Below are 7,500 nucleotides of genomic sequence, written 5' to 3'. Positions count from 1 at the left end.
TAATATGGTTTTGCTTGGCTAAGTTTTCCCATAAGATTCTTGTTCGCAGTTCAATGTCTGTAGACTTTTTTCTCGTCTAACTTTTGGCTCAAAGGACCATGTTCGGATGGTTAAACAATGGTCGGTTGCTGAGAGTACAACAATTCAACACAACTTTATTATTGAACATGAAAAAGGGAGCATGTGTTTTCCTACAGCTCACGGAGTCCTACTGGACTGAATCACACGACTTCTAACACTGGCAATGCAACAACAAGTTTGCTAATTTCTTCAACAAGTGTACACATCACAGTTGATGCCTTTTTAAGTTTTGCTACCATGTTTGGAACTGCAAGAACAATGATTTCATGAAATGAACAGGAGAAATGAACAGCTCATGATATTCTAGTCAAATAAAATAATTGTCTAAAAATAAATTTAAAACCCACTTCAAGGATAATCATCATAAAGGAATTATATACTGTATGTAGTATGCAATATGCAAACCATAGGAAACCAAAAATCACATTTACAACAATGGAAACCTAAAAAATATTGCACAGTTACAGTTGTATGTGGAAAGTCACCTTACTAGTGCATTTTAACAGATAAAAAAGTGTTTTGGCTAGGGATGGCAAGGATCATGGGTCATGAATTCCAACTTGATAAAGTTGGGCCTGTAGTTTATGTTCAGTGCATCCTACATGATGTATCTAGGAGTGTAAAGAGTGATGGGATTGATTATTATTAAAAGCATGGCGGATTAGATTCGGAGTGTTTCTGGTGTGGCTTGATAATCCATTGGAATCGGTTTCAGTAAGACACGATTAAGACACAACATCTGGCAACGAGGATGGGATTTTAGGTCGTGAGAGTTAAATTATGGCCTCTATAAAAGTGGATGATCTACTAACGAGTGTAAAACCCTTCGATCCGAACGGCGAACCTTCGAGCATTGGCCAGCGATGGCAACGATGGATTAAAGGTTTTTCGCTATATGCCTACAGCAAGGGCCTCATCATCCAAGCAGATGAAGCTGACAATAAAATTGAAAAAAAATGGGCTCTACTTTTGCATTGTGCCAGGGAACAAGTGCAAGACATCTTCGAAACTTTGGCTGATACAGGCACAGCGGAGTATGGGAAAGCTGTGGATGCATTGAATGCATATTTCATTCCGAAGGTAAATTCGACATACCAAAATCATCTTTTCCGAAGTATGGAACAACGAGAGGGTGAAATGGTGGCTCAGTTCGTGACCAGGTTACGACAAGTTGTGAAAGATTGTGATTAGAGTAATCAGGCGGATAATCAAATTCGAGATCAAGTTGTTCAGCAGTGTACGTCCCATGATTTAAGGCGGAAATTGCTTGAGAAAGGTGACACTTTAACCCCAGAAGTTCTACTTAAAACTGCAGCATCATTTGAGGCTGTGCAAGCTCAACTGGAGAATAGTAAAGGCATTACCGTGAATTAGGTTCGTGACTTAAGCGCAAACAAGCATCATGATAAAGGGAAGAAGACATCGGGTGAACCTGGAAACAAAACTTGTTACCAATGCAGCAACAAAGGACATTTCGGACGAGACCCTGAATGCCCTGCGAAAGGAAAAACCTGCGGGTCATGTGGTGCTGCTGATCATTTTTCGTCGCAATGCAGAACAAAGGAAAGTAAACGTAGAGGCGATAAGAAGCCAAAAGAGATGAGGTTAGTGAGATATATGAAGGGAGAAAATGATGACGAGGAAGATGAGTATGCATTCACCGTAAAATCATCGTCACAGCTTGGAAAAGTGGAGGTGATTGTGGGTGCATGTGTTGTGAAAATGGTGATTGGTTCAGGGGCGAGCACTAACATTGTAGACAAAGGTGTATGGAATGACCTAAAGCAACAGAAGATTGTCTGTGTTTCCAAGAAGTGTGACAAGAAGCTTTATGCATATGGAAGCAAGAAGCCATTAAAAGTTTTGGGGACATTTTCAGCGTTGATGAAAGTAGCTGAAAACGAGGTTCAAGCTGAATTTGTTGTCATTGATGGTGGTAAGAGAAGCACTACTTGGAAGAGAAACTGCGTTGCAACTAAGGTATGTTGAAATTAGGAGCTCCAGTTTATACAGTGCAGTCCAAAGAAGTGATCATGTCTGATTACAAAGGAGTATTTGATCGTGTAGGCAAGTTAAAAGACTATCAAGTCAAGTTACATGTTAATCCTGATGTACCCCCAGTGGCCCAGCCAGTCAGGCGTACTCCATTCAGCCTTCGTGACAAGGTGAAGGAGAAGGTTGAGGAACTTGTAAATATGGATATTATCGAGCCAGTAGAGGGCCCGACACCGTGGGTTAGTCCGGTAGTAGTGGTGCCAAAACAGAATGATGAAATTCGGCTATGCGTGGACATGCGTAGGTAGAGCCAACGAAGCCATAATCAGAGAGCGCTACGCCATACCTACTGTAGACGAAGTGCTACAAAGCCTGAACCAAAGCACAGTATTTAGTAAGCTTGATTTGAAGTGGGGATATCATCAATTAGAACTCCATCCAGATTCCCGTAGCATTACTACCTTTATCACTCACTGTGGATTGTTTCAATATAAGCGCCTTATGTTTGGAATAAGTTCTGCCCCAGAAGTGTATCAGCATGTTATCCAGCTAGCACTTAGTGACTGTGAGGGAGTTGCTAACATCTCTGATGACATAATTGTACATGGCGGAACTACCAAGGAGCATGACGAGAGACTAAAGCGAGTCCTGGAGAAACTGAAAGAGAAGAACTTAAACTCTTAATGCAGAAAAGTGTAAGTTTCACATGACCAAACTAGTGTTTATGGGACTCATGCTAACAAACCAGGGCATTGGTCCAACTGAAGAAAAAGTGAAAGCTATTGTTGAGGTGAGAGAGCGGCAGAATGCATCAGAAGTTAGGAGCTTCCTGGGACTTGCTAACTACAATGCACGGTTCATCCCAGATTTCGCCACAGTAGCTGAACCTTTGCGTAGACTGACAAAGAAAGGTGTCTGTTTCAAGTTTGGAAACGAACAGAGAAAAGCATTTAATGAGCTGAAGAGCAGATTAGCAAGTGCTGAAACCCTGGGTATTTTAACAAAGATGTCAGGATACTACTTATAGCTGATGCAAGCCCAGTTGGTCTTGGAGCAGTACTTGTTCAAGAGCAACAAGGAAGAAAGAGAGTTATCAGTTATGCCAGCAAAAGTCTGAGTGACGTGGAAAAACGGTATTCTCAAACCGAGAAAGTGGCGTTGGCAGTTGTTTGGGCGTGCGAACGTTTCCATGTGTACCTGTACCGCATTGAATTTGAACTATACACAGATCACAAGCCATTAGAGACAATATACTCAAACAAATCAAAGCCCTGTGCCAGAATTGAGCGATGGATTCTGAGGTTACAACCATACAGTTTCAAAGTAAAATACCTGCCAGGAGAGCAGAACATTGCAGATTCGCTATCACGCTTACTTCAAGAAGAGAACCAAGCAGTTTCAACAGTAGCGCACAAAGTATCACATGAATTTGTCAGATTTGTAGCAGTAACCTCCACTCCACCTGCAATGACGACACGTGAGATTGAAGACGCATCAGCAGAAGATGAAGGACTAAGTGAGTTGTGGAATTGTAAAGCGGGGGAAACTTGGAGGAAAGACCAGCTCAAGCAGTACATACCTGTAGCCAGTGAACTGTGTGTGATTGGCAAGCTTATCCTCCGTGATACCAGAATCGTAATACCCAGCAAGTTGAGATCCCAAGTTCTTACGTTAGCACACGACATCCTGGGGTTGTTAGTATGAAGCAGAGGTTGCAATCAAAAGTATGGTGGCCTGGGATCGACAAAGAGGCAGAAAAATTTTGCAAAACGTGTTTTGGGTGCCAGCTAGTGAGCAGTCCTGCCCATCCTGAACCAATCAAGTCGACCCCCTTGCCACAAGGTCCTTGGACTTGCTAGGTCCTTTACCGTCAGGTGACTCTGTTGGTCGTAGTTGATTACTTCAACAGATATTATGAGAGAGTCATAATATATATATATATTATGAGAGAGTCTGGAGAGGATCTTCATGATCCATGGTACCACTATCAATAACCAGTGACAGTGGTCCGCAGTTTGTTTCAAATGAGTTTGAGAAGTATTTGGAAGACTGTGGTATTGAACACAGGAAGACCACACCATTATGGCCCCAAGCGAATGGAGAGGTGGAAAGGCAGAACCGATCTCTTTTAAAAAGAATGCGGATCACACAAGCTGAGGGAAAACAGTTAAAGGAAGAAGTTTGCAAATATCTGATTGCATACAGATTGACTCCTCACACCACCACCGGAGTGAGTCCAGCTGAACTGCTGTTTAGAAGGAAAATTCGGACCAAGTTACCTGAATTCCGCGAAGATAATGTAGCAAGTGAAGTGCGAGACAGAGACGGCGAAATGAAAGCAAAGGCTAAGTTATATGCTATGTATATATGTTTCTAGATGCAATCTATCATAACCACAGGTAACCCAGGCTCACTGTGTACGTCACATAGGTATTAAAATATAGAGAACAGACGAGACGAAGTTGAGATCTGAAAATTTGCTAGAAAATGGAAAAAAGAATCGATAAAACTTACCATGTGGTGAGCTGTTGTTGTCTTTAATACGTACATGAAGTTTCGGGGAAAATGGTCCCCGTTCACCTTCCTTCATAGTATAGTGACAAGGTAGGAGACAGAAGCCAGCTTAAGGACTCCGATCGACCCAAAACAAGCACGATTTTTTTCGTGAAAATCGACTCCAGTCGCTAAATACACACGCGAGGTTCGTGGAACAGGAATTTCTCTAAAGCATGAATCCACTGAAGCATCTCCAGGTAGCAACGCGAAGCCACTAGGCTCCGTAGAACTTTTAAGTTGACCTGCTAAAATGGCGGCCCGAAAGCGTTGTCCTCGCTAAGTGTCAAATTCAAAATGGCCCTGAACTCGGGATGCCTGGTGATGAGGGGAATATATATCCCCCTGGAGAGACGAGAGTCCCAGATTGCTCAGATTGCTTGTTTTTAGCAATTTGGGACTCTCCTCCCTCCAGAACTTATCATACTCATCACCAGGCGTCCCAAGTTCAGTGCCATTTTGAATTGGACACTAACCCTAACCCTAACCCTTTCATGGTTCTCATTCACATCCTGCCCTGTTCTCTGGGCCATTCACTACAGCGATGGTGTGAGCGCCTTGTTTTAAGGAAAGAAATAAATTGTACATATTATGCAATATCATTTGGATTGTAGTTATTACTATGTTTGACCTGTTTGAAATAACAGCTTTTCAAATGAAGATTGTAAGGGTTATTGAAAACACAAATTCCTGCATCTATTTTGATATCTATGTTTTGTTTGTTTTTGTTATTTACGTTTTGAAGATAGCAAATCATCTTTACTCTGAAGAATTGAAATGCTTAAGACAATGAAATTGCTCACTCTGCTCTTTCTAGCACCATCACCACTGGAATGCAACTCCAAACGTATGTGAATACATTTTTTTAAAAAGTGTGTGAACCTCAAGTTATAAAAATATGAGTCATGGGTAAATTTGCTTCTGTAACAAACAAACCCCAAATTTCTTCTTTGTACAAGCCATTACATGCAAAAAGAGAAATCATGTTATACATACCATGTGTTTTATTTGTTCAACTAGTAACTCTTTGAATGAGTACTGTGCTCCTGGGGCCTTTCCTGGAGTAGACTGGATGACACAGCCACTGTTGAGGTCCTTTCGACACTGCTTAATAACATAGGACTTAGGCATTCCATCAACTGTCGGGGACAACTCACTGATAAACTCATCTCCAACCCAAACTTATCAATGGGATACAATATGCTTTCTACCTTAGCTTTGTCATCCTCTCTTAGTTTTGCATATTGTGTGCCACTTGGGCATGCAGTTTGGTTTGAAGGATGAGACTGCTCTTGAGCTGAGGGAGTTGAAAGGGTGTCAGTTGAAAAGGGAAGTGTGTCAACAGATTGTGTGCCCGGCGAGTTGCCACCTTGTGGAACATCAGTAAGTAAAGCTTGGAAGCGTGCACTCTTTGCAGTATAGAAGTCAACAGGGCATATTTTGGAACTATCTGGATCCTTCAATCTTAGGCAGTCAAGTTCAAGCCCAAATAATTTACTGAAATATAGGGCCTTTTGTGGTCTTGTTTTTAGTTCCTTCATGTTTTGGGCTTGTGCTGTTTTCAGTTTTGGAAGACCTTGCCCCTAACCTTACTGAATTGATCTTTCTCTAGATGTTTTATGTATTTTTCAGAAGTTCAGTTTCTTGTTTGCATGAATTGAAAAGTTCCTTCTCTTGGAGCATTCCTTGTAACAGATCATGGTTTTCTGCTTCCAATGTTTATCCACTGTATGCTGCAGGCTGCTAATATCCTATTCCCATTCTTGCAGATAACGTCATCTTTCAGTATGCAATTCTCCTGTAGGAATGCAAGAATTCTTTTCTCTGTCTAGCACTTCCTTTAATGTTTATTGTCCTTTTTTTAGCATTAGCGACAACGCAGCTATTGGACATAGAGCACTGTTTCCAATCTTTCACTTTTTCGGTTCAAGCGAGAGGCATTTCCTGGTATATTTAAATTGACAAAGTCAATATACAGAGTACTATCTCGCAAGGTACCAGAAACCATTTCTCTTCTCCAGTAAGAAAGTGCTTCATGGTTGACTTTTAGCCAAAATACAACTTCATTGCCGTCTTCACGTTGCTGCAATACGTATTTAAGTGATGTATTTGGGCATTCAGAAAGAGAAATTATTTCCTTTTTATCGCACTGTGAGGACATGTCGAAAACTTTACTACTGTTGTACTATATTAAACACTACACAAATCGTGCACTATGTTTTCCAATTTTGCGGGATCTGCGTGTAAACTAGCTGCTAGTCTTCCCTCGTGTCAAAGAATGAACTTTTGAAAGGCCTGGGACATTTGTCTTCAAGATGGCGACGTTGTTTTTACCGAAAGGATTTGTTTTTTCTCCTGTAATCATTGTGAATCTGCCTTCATGTCGCTTTCGTCTGAATGTCGATCTACAATCACATTATATGGATTTTGAAAACCGGACGCAGTTGTTGACGAAATGACGCTACATTTTACACGAAAACGGACTGATATTGGAACTTATCGAATGGATGAAAAGTAAGGTTGGTGGCACTCGTGCAGCAGTGTAAAGTGAAAACAGAATTAGTTTCCGCTACAATCTTTAACTCACAAGCACTCAAGAAGACGTTGTAAAATAAGACTTTACAAAATTTGCAAAAGCGCACCGAAATTTAAAGGCTTTCTGCCACACTGGCTTTAAAACAATCCTTGGACAGGGGTAATCAGAACTAGATGCAAAGTAGCTCGTTACTTGCACAGCACGAAATCGTAACTTTACACAAATTGATTGCAAGTGTAAAGTTCCTTAAACTTGCACAGAGAACTTTACGCCTCATTATTAAACTAGCATAAAGTTGCAGAAAGATGACAACGCCTAAAGTTGCGTAAACGTGA

General features: G+C 41.2%; 1 pseudogene; it reads left to right on the top strand.

Annotated features, from left to right (window-relative positions):
• Positions 1-1,197: 1,197 nt before the first annotated feature.
• Positions 1,198-2,070, top strand: LOC138020548 (uncharacterized; annotated as a pseudogene).
• Positions 2,071-7,500: the final 5,430 nt, after the last annotated feature.

Source organism: Montipora capricornis, chromosome 10 (genome assembly GCF_036669925.1).
Source record: "Montipora capricornis isolate CH-2021 chromosome 10, ASM3666992v2, whole genome shotgun sequence".
In the NCBI taxonomy this organism is placed as follows: Eukaryota; Metazoa; Cnidaria; class Anthozoa; order Scleractinia; family Acroporidae; genus Montipora; species Montipora capricornis.
This window is presented reverse-complemented; position numbering and strand designations above follow the sequence as displayed.